This window comes from Lepisosteus oculatus, chromosome 5 (genome assembly GCF_040954835.1).
Source record: "Lepisosteus oculatus isolate fLepOcu1 chromosome 5, fLepOcu1.hap2, whole genome shotgun sequence".
Classification (NCBI taxonomy): domain Eukaryota; kingdom Metazoa; phylum Chordata; class Actinopteri; order Semionotiformes; family Lepisosteidae; genus Lepisosteus; species Lepisosteus oculatus.
In genome coordinates this window covers 58,366,576-58,379,270 of record NC_090700.1, presented here as the reverse complement: position 1 = coordinate 58,379,270, position 12,695 = coordinate 58,366,576, and positions in this window count along the sequence as shown.

Genomic DNA, 12,695 nt, shown 5'->3' with positions numbered 1-12,695 from the left:
ACATCTTTTTTTTTTAAAAATAAAATTAAATGGGTTATCCATATTGTTGCCATCCCAACAATAGAAGACAAAGTAAAAAAGCCTGGGTTCATGTATGTATGTTAATGTAAGTAAGGTAAATAAAATGACATTAGGTGAAACTCTAATGAACGTGAATTGACAACTCTTAAGCAAAGGTAAGTGAATTACACAGAAGAAATATGGTAGATAAATATGGTATTATATTAATATATATGCTTACACATTTTAAAATGTGATATATCTTTATCAAGAAATATCTTTATCAGTAATCTTTAAATCTTGTAACCAGTACTTAGTTTGTGCAAAAGGAGTGAAACATATTATTATTTTTAAAATATCAATTGCCACCATGAATGTGCAAATCATTTCATTGTCAGAGGTGTCTGCGAGGGATGAACATAACAGGTTAAAAATGCAACCAAGATGTTGAAATATTTTTCATTTAAGTATAACATTTTTTAGATTTTTTCAGAACTACAGTCACAAACCTATCTGGCACTAAATGCAACTATAAAAAATGTTTGCCGGAAGAGAAAGCATGATTAAAACAAAACAATTTAACTAAATTTACTGGATAAGACTCTGAACAGGCAGAAATATTTTATTTGTACTAGAAGAAAATTGCACGTAAAGAGAGGAGATGGAACGGTCTTACATGCTTGACTTAAGTATTTTGTCGTTCTACTTTTCCTGTCAATCCCTCTGTCCCTAGCAACTCTGTCACGTCTCGGTAGGGAAGGCTTACTGAGGTTTATCAGAGGATACAAACTATTAGAGAACTAGAAATTGAAAAGCTTATTCAGCTTTCGTTTGTGCATTAAGGAATCTGAAGCAAAGGCGAATCAATAGTATATACACACTGAGTAACGGCTTTGTTGTAAATTGAAGGATGTTTATCCCAAATGTGTCCAGATACAATGTTTTCTACTAAAACTGCCTTCCAGACACATTTAGCTCTGGTATTTTTCTGTTCTATTATCTAGAATAAAATGAAAAGAGTACTTCCCATAATTTTGAGGTCTTACCAAGCATGCAATTAAGCAAACACGTTTTCTTACTTCAGACTATAAAGGAAAGTGAAAAAAACAGTGGTCTGGTATATAAGTTAATAGCTAAAATGTCTACAAATCTTTGACATCTAAAAGTAAAAAGCATGTGCAGATTGTATAAAAAAGATTGCATTTATACTTTTAAGCTGTAGTGACATTATCTCTGAATGGAAGGGAAAGCAATACATTTCTCATTTGAATATATTCCATTTTTCTCAGTTGAAATGAATAAGAAAGTCAGATGAGCCCTTTCTAGATATACAGTAAGTTGAGGTGAAGTTGTTTTCAGTGAATACATTAAAGAGAACCAAACTCTTTTGAAGCTAATATTCATATACACTCCTGTAAACTTTAAATTTTGTTTTTAACCCATTTATGTGTTCATATTCTAGTGCAAATATTCAGTGTAGGCAAGTAAGATACTGAATTTTCTTATTTCTGAAATCTTTATGTTTTCCTATAAGCCTAGACATTTTGTTTCTTGGGTATGCTAATGGGAGTCCCAGAATATTTTAAACTCGTTTTAATTTGTGTTAGGTCTGTTTGGGTGAGTATGTGTGGGATGGGGGATTAGTGTTTAGATCACTCTAAGTGGTATTCGGAATTAATAAAAAATGGGAAACGTTTCATTTTAGGCCTTACATCTCCTAATGATCCAAAAATGATTATTATTATTTAAAATAATAAGCATATACAGCAGTTAACAGAAAAGTTGTAGGAAAGAACTGATTAAAAATTTAAAACTGGAAATAAATTAATATTTAAGGAGAGATGAAATATTAAAAGGAAACAAATGAGCAAAGCATTTAAAACAGTGGCATACAAAACACTGCATGTCAGAAGAGGTGCTATTCTTACTGGGCTATATAATTAGTCCGTGTCAAAATGTACCACAAAACCTTTACTATTCACCATGTGAAAAGACACATTTACCCATACAAGCAGTGTGATTTCAATATTACATTTTGTTATTTCTGAGTCCACCCTAAGGGACTTCAGACTGGCTTAGAAATGAGCCACATGTTCAGTAAGGTAAGATGAGAGTAATGTTTGTAAAAAATTAATACAATGTAATAAATTCCATGCAAGATTGAACACAGTTTAGCATTTAGAAGTTTCTTTAATCCCATGTACAACTGCTATCCAATATTGAGCCTGTGTGCATACTGTAGTATTGCTTTATTTTAAAGTATTTTTTTTTGTTTTATGACACCAAAGAGCTTGTTCTTTGTATTAGTATTCACATGCCTCTAAGTACACCTAGAAAGGCAGCATAAGCTATCGTTAGTTATTGGCAAGTGTAACAGTGAAATAAAAGAATCTGGTAAGATTCATGAAATTTTAATTATGATAATGATGCATCAACCTGAATCAAATTTAAGTAATAATTAACATCTAAAGTGACCTGTGATCAACAGAAAAGTTACTTTCAAGAACAGAAAAAAATACTGGATCTAATAAATTATGGGACCTTCTATCTAATTACACAGTTTCACCCTTCCCCCTTCCTTGAAATCTTTTGTTGTTGTTGTTTTTGATCCGGTGTTCAGCTGTCTTTACAAGATAGTGAGAGAGAAGAGTTTAACGTCAATACACATGTACATTGAGATTCTCTTGGGACGTGCGCAGGACAATAGACAACACCACACAGAACAATTACAAAACAAAAATTATAAATAAGAACCGTGCAGAACAATGAGCACTCGGGACAACAGATAGTTTTAGTGAAGCTACTTCTGCTCCAAGGAGGGGTGGTATCCTGGTGGCTAGCACTGCTGCGTCACAGTTTCGGAGTTGGCCTGGGACCCTGGGCACCTGTCTGCGTGGGGCTTGCATGTTCCCCATGTTTTTGCACAGGTTTTCACTAGGAGCTCTGGTTTCCTCCCACCTCTGAAGGGCATTGCCACTCCTAATTGTTCCTCTGAGGCTAATCCCCCAGGAGAGAGGCAGCAGCTCTCCCTGTATCATCACCCAGCCATGAGCAGGGAGGCCTGTTCCCCCTCCCCGCCGCGCCACGTTCACGGGACACAACTGCGCACACAGACTGCAGCTTGCCCTCCTGTTTTTACTTCTTCAATTAATGCCTTGACCTCAAGAAGGGTAGGAGACACTTGCAGTCTTCTTCCCACTGATTCCACACACTGCCTAGCCTGGAACTGCTGTTGTGTGCAATTACTCTTTTCCCAGCAACACCTTGGTCATGCATCAATTTTAAAGACATACAGTAGTCAATGTCAGCCACGTACTGTAGTTTTTCACAGTTATCTAGTTTTTTTCACATTATTATTTATTATCACAGATTTCTGAGAGCTACAGTTAGCCCCTAAAATGCCCCAAAGCCAGATTTTCTATCACTCATTAGTCTTATACCATCGTTACTATTATATTCCTAATGCAATAAATTGTATAGGGCTAATAAAGAAACATTATATTATTATATTATAAGGTAACAGTTGTATGAGATGACAATATATGTATGTATACAGTATGTAAGATTAAAATTAATGTAGCCTTTTGATGAACACCCATTACAGAAGGTCCAATACATTATTAACAAGTAGTACAATATTTATTATCCATAACTTAAGAAAAAAAGTAATGGTGAGATTTCAGATTGTGGTTTTTATATGTTCTTATTCTTTAGCAGAACATTTTTTTAAAGATATCCAATCCTATCACAGAATAACTTGCCTGTTTTTGTTTTGGATAACTGTTCAGACACAGTCTATATCAATTTTATACGGTATTTGATATATAGATTTAGAAAATGAATGACTGCGCATTTACAAATGCATAATAATTACATCTGAATAAAGCAATTTAGACTAATGCTACAAAACTAACTCTGGGAATTTGATGTGCACTGTGAGTTCGTCTTCCGTGAAACTAAAGAGAATAATACAGCTACCACTCTTCTATTTAAAAGTTCAACATTCCTAGCTCTTTCCAAAATGTAGAGTCCGTTTTCCATCTGAACCTTAAATATAGACCAACAGGGCATACAGTACATGTACTGTAGCTTGTGGCTGTTTTTACTACACATAATTGATGCACCACTATAGTGAGTTCAGTTGTTTTGGAAAAGCATGCCCCCTCAACTTTACTTTACGTCTTCAGTAATGCTGTTTCTAGTCCGTGCCATGTGATGTACACCTCAGTGCATCGTACACCAAGCCTCGTCACAAATAATGCCTCTCAAATCATTAGGAAAAGGAAGTGCAGGACACTCCAACCCTTTCATGAACTGTTTCCCTTTTTCAGTCATTTTATTTCTGGAGCAACACATTTACAAAAGAAGAACATGACACAACCTATACTGGAGTTGTTCAATTCACCTTATTAAAAAGGATTGAGATAATTGGTTCGATGTGTCATGACACTTGGGTAAATGATTTGGAGCTAGCTTGCAAACGCTGATAATCCTAAATAACACCCCAGTGTCTGATTCTAATTAAAGCCATTAATGAAATAATCAGTACTTTATGTTAATTTATGTTGTTAGTTTTTTTAAATCAGCTGTATAAATAATTGATAGGTTTCATTTAGAACTAAGAACATAATCAAATAGAATTTAATAGAAAGGTTATTTGGACGGTATGGTCAAATTATTAGTTTAAATGGTGTTATATGAAAAATAACAGATTTTAATTTTAATTACATGCAAGCAAATGTTTAACAGCAAATGTTATCCAGCAACCCCTCTGCTCTTTAGAAAATTGCTTTGTTTTACGAACTGAAATGAGACATACCAAAAAAACTAAAGAGGGTTGTGATGGTGTTTTCCTTGCTTCTTGAATAGTCTATTATTCTGTCTTCTACTGTAGAAGTGTAGAACTATGCTAGAGTTTGATATAACAAGTACCCATTAAACAGTTATGGTTTTTGCTTTGTTGTAATCAATGTAAAGAATTTTAAAACTTTATTCTTTCTTTCTGCAAATAAGTCATTTTCTATTGCCTGATTCACCGACTTTCCCTAAAGGGTAGATTTTCTGTATTATCTTTAGGGTCAAACACTATTTTAGATGGATTTGAAGGACCTACAGTACACATGTCTTATTATCCTTATACCCCCTTTCCTACACTCTAGCAGTATTCGCAGCCTTGGACATACACATATAAAAAGAATTCTACATAGTTAAGTCCAAGATGATTCTTAATTGATAATTAAAAATAATTTTCAGGCCCTTTACCTTTTATCACATATAGGTTTTTGTTTTAATTTACTCAAAAATGTATGCTTAACCCATTTTATCCTTGTGGTATGAAATACGATGCAAAACTCCACTACTGGCACATAACAAAATACTCTTCTGGGACCCACATTAAACTCTTCACTATTAAAATTCAGTATGCCTGCTGAAGGCTGTGAAATTTATTTCACTGGCCTGTGAGCTCCATATATCAGACCTGGTCTCTCTGATAACAATGCGTCGGGGCTGGAGGCTTTTGCTGTGGCTGTCTGACAGACGAATATTTGCTGACATATAACCCAGCCGAAGTCAAAGATCATTACCCCTGTGACTGATTGGAGGGCAGCCGTGACTTAACAGTTTTATTTCCCTCCTGCAGCTGAGCTCCTTGACCATGCTAGCTCAGCGGACACAACCTTTCAAGTCCTGTTACCAGCTCAATGGCTCTATCGTAAAAATGTGCCTCTTCATTTAGCTGCTCCATCTTGATCATCGCTGATGGGCTATCAATAACTTCAGGCTGGTTGAGCAGCTGGCTGAAGGTTAAATAAATTCTGTGTGATTGTTTGCATGATCGTACCCAAGCGGAAGAATTCCAATTTGCAACAGATTTTTTCCTACAAACCCAGGCTGAACCACAGCTATCTGGAGTTACACAAGTTAAGAGAACGCTATTGTGAGCAGCGTGCTGGGTAACGCTGAGGAGATCAAGTACTGTTCTGCTGTTATGCGACAAAAAACTGCAAGAAGTAACAGATAAAAATTTGGCTTTTAGCAAAAGGTAACAAAATGACTATAAGATCTTTGCTTTGGCATATTATGCAGGACCTTATTTTTTGTAGCAAGGAATACAAGCACGGTCCTTAAAACAACAACATTTCTGTTGTTCATGCTAATAGGAAAAATTATGCACATGGAGTGAAATACTTTGTAATGACTGTCTTAATACTTTTGCTTGGAGCATTAGAACCAGACTTTAAATACGTGAAGTGAATTTTTGAGTACTATATATCTCATTCATCTCTTATAGGATCTTATAGAATGTAATTATAATCAACCAGTTTTACAATGCTCCCTGCTAGTGTGCCCTTGCAGCTTTTCTAATGTAATATACGTGTAACATCTCTGTGAAGTAAAATGTTCTTCTAAATTGTAAAAATGTAATTGAGTCTTTCATCCATTCTTCTGTTTGGGAATCTGAATGCGATTCTTTCCAAAAGAAATGGCCTTTGATTGCAGTTGTTTTCAAGTGCTGATTTGTACTCTGAAGAGAATTTATCATTGTTAATTTCTATTATTGTCGGCCACTAGTAGTTAAAGTATAACTTTATAAAACAGGAATTTAATTTTCCTTCTCAAAATAAAATTCTTTTTTGAAAAATAAAAAAATATCTTACAGGTAGCAGCAAATAAGGTGCACATTTTTTATGGATGTTGAACAGTCTGCATCTTATTTTAATTGAGTTATTTGAAATAAATTAAATGAAACTTCATTCCTTTTTGAAGCTGTCATAACGTACAAGATGTATTTTAGAGCTCGTGTACACTTGCAATTTAGTAGGTACGGGCAAATCGTTAACATTCACTTTTTTATTTGTTTCTCTATATTTTAATAAAGGCAAAAGAAGCTTATCAATTATTTTTTACAGCAAGATTAACAAAACCTAAAACTGTGTGGGAAATTAAATTCTCTTAAATTTAGGGCTCAGTAGACAATTTCCCCGTAGCTACCAGGCAGGTTTTGACTTTACTCCCGAGCAAAAGACTCTTCCATTGCCTTCTGTTTTTTAAGCCTCTCTCCCCCCCCCAGCGGTTTTTCCAGGAAATAAATCCAAATGGTTGCTTTTAACGGGAGTAGACAAGTGTCCATGAGAGGGATGCACATGTCAGAGGCTGCTTTCACAGGTCTTTATTAAATATATATGAACCATATCTCACCTACACGTAATACTAAAATGGCAAATTACCGCAAATGTAATGACAAATACTTCATTAAACATTACAAGCTTTCTAAGTGCTGGATGGTAAATGCAGGCTGGGAAATGCTTTTGCTCAACCACTGATAGCTGTTGCGAAGTCAACAGCAAGTGCCAAGTTAACGTCAAGTGTTTTCTAATTATGTCCAGTGCTGCAGCGTCCTGAGGGCCAGGAGGTTGATTCCGTGTGCTGTGCTTGGCTTTTCTGGGCTGGTGGGCAAAGTGCCCTGTCTCATTGCTCATTTTTTGACATTAGATGGAAGTGAAGGGTGAATGCGATTTCAATTTAAAGGCTAAGACGAGTGGAACCCTCAAATCATGTTTTACAACAAAAGTGAAGAATGGCGCAGGGACACAGACGGGCATATATTATATATTAAAAAGGGAGACTGCCGTACAGTGTTTTTAAAAGCGGTCATAAAACAAGAATAACGATGCTGTTTACAGCTAAAAGACAGCTGTCAGCTACAATGGCTCTGATGAATGTCCAGACACCCCAGTGTGAGGGGAAAAAAAGACGAAGGGGAAAAAATTCTGGCTCCTCTGGGACGACCGTCCAAAAAAATTAATTACTCCGATTCAGCATTTTTAAATGTGCCACTTAATATACTGCGACCATAATTAAATTTCCAGCCCTGTGACCTTGAGACCATTTGCAGAGATAATAAATGAGATCAAGAGTTAATCAACGTAGACACAACTGCAACTGTCCAAGGAAGCACAACCACGACACAACATTCTCAAGGTCATGCCAGGATTGAGACAGGCTGGGGAGGAGAAGAAGAAAATGTTGGAGTTTAGATTTGCTGTAGTTAACTGTAAACTGTAGTGCATTGTCTTGTGTGACCTGTTAGATATTTCCTCCTTACGTGATACCTGATTCTAGAGACTTCCACACAACTACGCTTTCTCAGGATCCACAAATCTGTATCAGTCATGATTGTGGGAGCTAGAAATGAGCTATTATGGAGAAAAACATCTATTTCAGGAAACATGGTTATTATTTTTTAAGCATGGAAATGTACATTAACTAAAAAATGACTTGAGGTGTTTTTTAACTGAAATGGTAAGAGTTAAGAATGAATGAATCCCAACCAAAAAAAGTAATGAAATAATTAGAAATTGACCAAGCAAAGGAAATTTTATGTAATAACGTAATCACCTTAGACTGTTCAATAGAAATGTTTTCGCTCATAAAAAAAGAAGAAAGAAATACGAGGTGGATGGAATATGATTAAATTTATGTAGTTATGACATTTCAGGTAAATAATTTATAGCATTGTGATTTCTAAATTGTGTTAAAAATAAAAGATACATTACACAAAGATAGTTGATTATTATTTCTTACATGAATGTAAAGTTGAGTTTGTTATTCTCTTCTGTTCATGGAAGTTCTGGAGCATCTCCTACAGAAGAGGATTCTGGTTTAAAAAATAGAGTAACAGCAGTTTACAGTTTCTTGACAACAAAGCTGTCAGATGATAACCTTTGAAGCTCCTTTTGTGAGACATAAAAAATAAATCCTCCAGATGCAAACACAAGCCATCAATGTTAGATTTTGTGTGCTGGAAGTTTATTGATGAGTTTCAATATTTTGATGTTCACAAGGTGGGTTATAGAAATAGATCTTAACTCATAATTGTTCTTGCTATCATATTCATTATAAATGTTTAACCAATAACTTTGTAAAAGTACAAATGAATAGAAATGCAGTTTTTCTCATTCTTAAGTTTCTTGCTTTGTACTGCATTCATTAGTTCTCTTGTGGCAATGGAAAACTGCAAAAATACTTTTCCTTTGCTCTTATAAAAATAGGAAATAATTTTCTCTCTGGTTCCTGAGATTTTTCTTTCGGTGAAACTGACCTAAAAAGGTTGATCAAAGACTGTTGGAACTCTGAAGCCTGCAGCAAGTATTAAATTGGACTATTCCATGTTTCGCTCTGACAAATTATCCTCCAGAGCCCTAACATTCTTGGTAGCAACTCAATTAGCAAGAGACAGACATAGCAACTGTTTCAGATTTCTGTTTAATGCATCTTTCAATATTTTATTATTTTGAGGCTTGACAGAATCAAAAAAGTTATACATGCTGGTAATAGTAACTATTTGCTGACAATTCCCCATGTAATTATCTGTCTGGTTAACTCGTGTGTGAATGGAGCTGAGTAGTTAGATCTCTGGGAGACTGCACTGACTACAGTAATCCCTGTAGGCGATTTTAACAAGAAGATACAGCTTGCAGCATCCCTGTTCTTTTATGTGCCTGTTAAAAGCCAATATTTCTCATTCTTACTCAAGACTACCTTTTTCCCCTTATACTGTTCCACAGTCTTTGTAAAGGGTTAAATAGAAAGTTGACAGGGAGGATAGGAGGAAAAATCTAACAAGCCGAGACAAATCACATATTAACTTTCTTTTATGGTATAAGGCTGAGCTATCCCCTGGCCTCCATTAAAGTAACTTAAAATGTAAGCAAATGTCTTTTTTTAATTAAGTATCCTAATCCCTTCATGATACATGACATGCCCAACCTTTGTAGCGCTTCCTGTATGAATGTAATTTAACATATCAATCATGTGAACCCAACAGTATCTGCTTTAATACTTCTTTTTTCCTTACGAATTTAGTTAAGTGGCACAAAGATTAATGAAGTGCCTGGGTAATGTAGCTTTGCCCTGCTGTCTGAGTTTGAACTATAGCCAATTGAAAATGGCCAACAAACGCTTTGGATCTAATGACTGAATGATGTTCACATGAAGTTTGTTTTAATGTGTCTGTCTAGAAGCCAAGTTCTGTTCCCCTTTCTAGATTTTTTCACATGTTGGGACAGGTTGCAGTGTACCTTGTCATTGGATACAGCCTAGAAAAGTAATTTGACAGTCATGAGTACTCACAAGAGATTAATTAACTGTATTACAGTTTTGAAAAATAGTAAAATGTTGGCCATTCTGTTTGGCTCCTTGCTTTAAACTCGGTGCCTTTTTATGCGTACTTATTTACACTTTGAGATCAGTTTTATCTGTGTAAGTGAGGCTACATAGAGTAGCATATGTGATACCTTGTATTAAGTGTATTTTTTCACTGTATATATTCAGTAATGTACTGTAAATATTTTTGCCACTGGGCGTTGTGCAAATTTGTTGTTTTTTGGGAGTGGTAATCAATAAATGTCATTGCACTCAAGTGAAAGGTTAGCAGTGAAATGTTGGCAAAAAACAAGTTGTCCATCATTTGCAGCAAGCAGAGATGTATTTTTAATGTTTTTATAAGTTGCGGTACCTCCACCCACATAGACATACACCCGTCACTGGAGTGTGACAGAGTATTCTGTGCCAATTAACTAATTAGAATCTTATTTTCTCCACAATTTAAACATATTTCTTCACTAGGTCTGAAATGGACATCCTGGATTTTAAATAGTCCACACTTTATAGTTATCTTGATAAAACCCTGTTCTGATCTGGATGACCAAAACAATACATTTTGTATTGTGTTAAGCTTGGATATCTGTTGCATTTTTAGGTTCAGAACTAGATATTTTAGAAAAGATTTTTGTTAGTTTGACTATGCGTGTCTTCTGCATGCCTGCCTCATAGTTTCTCCCCCACTGTGTTGCAGTATAATTTAAATAAAATGGAGGCTAATATCACGGTCAGTTCTGAAATAACGATCTACCACTACTCTTGTAATAGATGTCATGTTGAAAGAATGGTTTCATTGAACTTTAGCTTGAAAAAATTTCATCAGCAATGACATGTCAGACACTTTGTCTTTATTTAACATATCTGCATCAGACCCTGTCATTTTTCATGCTGCCAGAAGTCCATAGAAATCGTGGATCAAGTGTGTCATTAATATACCTGAACTCCCAATGTCTTTGACGTGAACGATTAACCCTTTGAAACACAAGCCCACTCTTGCTGGGATCCAGACAGTTCATGCTAAGCAGTTCCTGTGCTTTTCAAGCGTCATTTACTACAAAAGAAAATGATGAGAGTTTTTTTTCTTTTCTGAGGTGCTAGGAGCTGTTTTATCATGTGATACACTGTGATCAGAGATCTGAGATGCATGAATACTGTTACTTTGCTTCATAATATTTATTCTGTGACACAGAGGCTGATGTGTGAACCTACATTTTAATTCATTATTTCTCTTGATTAAATCTCTATCTTTTATTTTTATAAATTTTTACATTTTGCTAAATGTAAGGTATAAATTTTAAGCAAATCCCTTGCAGTTTCTCCTTCATTCCCTCCCTTTCTTTGCTTTCAAATCTGCTTTTAAAGCTGTTATCATACATGAGCATCTTCTAAGGTGGTTTGTAGACTGAATGAAAAATAATTGAAAATTCAAAAACTGTGAAAAGAAATTGCTTTCACCATCTAAAATGACACACATTTCTATAAAGTTTTATATATTTAGAATATAAAAAGCACAATCATTTATTAATAGTTTTTCCAACGTTTTGAAATATTTTATTACAACCTAGTTTCCACTTAATTGAAAAATCTTTCATTACCACTACAGTCTAAATTATTTATACAGAGTATTTATCTTGAAGACATAAACCTTATTTAAATGGTAACTGCAAAAGCCACAGAAATTCTTTTGCACAATCCATCAATGTTATTACTACTTTCTCATTAGCATTTACTGTTACATTTCAAATGGTGACTCAGTGCAAATCAAAGATTTGTATTCGTTATTTACAGATGTAAAAGTTTTACTTTCAGAATTACTTCAATGATGTGTTTTGACTTTTTAATTTCTGTTTGCTATAGTTCTCATTGCGGTTAACCCTTTCCTTGCAATAAACAGACCAGTGACTGACTGAGTTAAATGATCTAGAAACAGGAGCATGTTTTACATTATTTTGAGAACAGGTGTAATCTGTTTTTGGTTTCTACACAATAATTGCCGTTCCAGTACCAAACTGGGTATAAAGTAAAAACTTTAAAACTGCACAGCATTAAAGTGAACCACATATAAAGCAATCGAAAACGTTTTGTTTCTGTGATGTGAAAATCATCAAATTTTAATGCAATGTTTTTTTGCAAACATTTCAACTAGTGACCTAGTTGTCACCACTATCAGCAATTTTAACTATCAGAATATCAGACTATCTTACTGTTTTGCATTTAGAAATATTAAGATAATTTAAAATGCAGTATCTAACGTGAGTAACTTGCGGAGATGTTTGATGTTCGGCGCCTACTGCTGCTGAAAAGCTTTGAGTTGTTGAGAACAGCAAGAATTTTTCCTTTATAAAAAGTCAACACGGAGCTAAGAAAAGAAATTAGCGCAGGCAGCTTTGCCAAGATTAATCTAAGAGGATGGCGGCAAGTCTTTTGAGAGAAATTACAGTAGACAGCCTCAGCCTGTGTTTGTACTGTTTGCTGATTGATGGCAGACAGCATAACAAACAATCCATTTACTAACTCGCAACAACAAAATA